Here is a 1745-nt window from a genome sequence, read left to right on the forward strand (position 1 = left end):
TGCGCTCCCCACTACAATGTTGTGAAGAAGCAGACGCGCGTGTGTGACTCTGACAACAACATCTACAACAACTTGTGCGCACTGAACCACCAGAAATGCAACGATGCAACACTCACTCAACTTGGCGAAGCGGCCTGCAAGAAACTGCTGAGAGGTGTGTTTGTGTGTGTGTGTGTGTGTGTGTGTGTGTGTGTGTGTGTGTGTGTGTGTGTGTGTGTGTGTGTGTGTGTGTGTGTGTGTGTGTGTGTGTGTGTGTGTGTGAAAAATAGAGATGGGAAGAAATTGGAGAGTTAATGAACAGAATAGACTCAGTAATCAGGCTCTTAGTGTCGAGTTAACAGGGCATTCTAAATGGAGATTAGACAAATCCATGGATGAAGATTGGATATTGAAACAGGTAGGTCTGTAGGCAGGTTTCACGCAGGGAGTGGAACGTGCAGGCCTGAAGGCTTACTGCAGCTTTCCTTATGTTCTTATATGTTCTTATGTTGTATTGTACATGCAACACTACAACATCACATGCCCACACTCAACACCTGAACACACCTTTTCATTCACTCATTCGTTCATTCACTATCTTTCCTTCACATTACTTCTTCACTCACTTTGCGGTATGTAAGAGTTCATCTCAACAGTAACTCATCTCAGTAATAACTCCAAAGCCATATTGACCATGTTTTGCCAGAGAAAAGATGCCGGCAGACCTGTGTGCAAACCAAACCGACTATCTTGTGTGGCGCTAACGGCGTGCTGTACAGCGACTGTGAGCTGGAAGCCAAGCTCTGCAACGAGCCTGACTTCCAGGCTGACGATAACCTGAAGGCATGCCCAGGTCATCATCCAGAAGGCAAAAAGGGAGAAGTGTTGGTCAGGAACCTTAAAATGACCAGCGTGGAGCAAAACTAGGATGGGCATGAATGGAAAAGTTCTGGAAACAAACGATGGGCCAGTAATAAAACCAGAAAATTAGGAACATGAACACCAAGATGAACCGCAAACTACTGAACAACTAGCTGGGTAAGTGCTACTACTACTACTACTACTACTACTACTACTACTGTGTGTGTGTGTGTGTGTGTGTGTGTGTGTGTGTGTGTGAGGGTGGAATACATAACATGCACGCAACAGTACATCACATCCCCACCACACCATCACACAACATCTGCCTGACACACTCACTCACACCTTTCCTTCTCGCCTACCCAGGTTTGCGAGGCCAACCAGCGCTAAAGGAGGAAGCGAGTGCCACAGATCTACAGCAGTACCACAACTCTCGCCACGACGGCAGTCAACTTCTTAACTCTTCTTTGTTCCTTTGCTTTCTTTTCCTCAGGAGTGCAATTGTCAAGCAATAAAACGATCAGTAAGCATTGTTAGAGTTTTAAAACATCATAAGTGTTTTTTTGTTTATTTATCTTTACTTGAATGTATGTATGTGTATTTATTTCAGGCTGAGACTTCATGAGTTCACGAAGCTTCAGGGGTGCTGTCTTAAAGTCAGGGAGCTGTGTGTTGTGGCGAGCAAATTCATTGGTCTAAAAGAATTTAATTTGGTCCGATGTAAAGTTGAAGTGGACTAATTCAACATGTTCCAAGGGGTTAACTTCTTAAGGAGGTTCTTCCCGGGTGTGTCTCAGCGCTGCGTCTCCCCGGTGTGTCAGTACAGGTTGTTATGTTCCTTAATTTCCTGATGGAGTATAAAGGTTAGCTTGTTCTCTTGGCAAAAAACTTTTCGACAGTTTTTC

General features: G+C 44.6%; 1 long non-coding RNA gene across 1 annotated transcript in view; it reads left to right on the forward strand.

Annotated features, from left to right (window-relative positions):
• The window catches only part of LOC135111874 (uncharacterized), a 1380-nt gene extending 9 nt beyond the window's left edge, over positions 1 to 1371 (forward strand). The window contains exons 1-3 of the long non-coding RNA XR_010273939.1: positions 1 to 154; positions 686 to 1017; positions 1207 to 1371. The exon at positions 1 to 154 is cut by the window's left edge and continues 9 nt beyond it. This is a non-coding gene — a long non-coding RNA (uncharacterized LOC135111874). The remainder of the gene's footprint in view (positions 155 to 685; positions 1018 to 1206) is intronic.
• Positions 1372 to 1745: the final 374 nt, after the last annotated feature.

Source organism: Scylla paramamosain, chromosome 22, assembly GCF_035594125.1.
Source record: "Scylla paramamosain isolate STU-SP2022 chromosome 22, ASM3559412v1, whole genome shotgun sequence".
Lineage (NCBI taxonomy): Eukaryota > Metazoa > Arthropoda > Malacostraca > Decapoda > Portunidae > Scylla > Scylla paramamosain.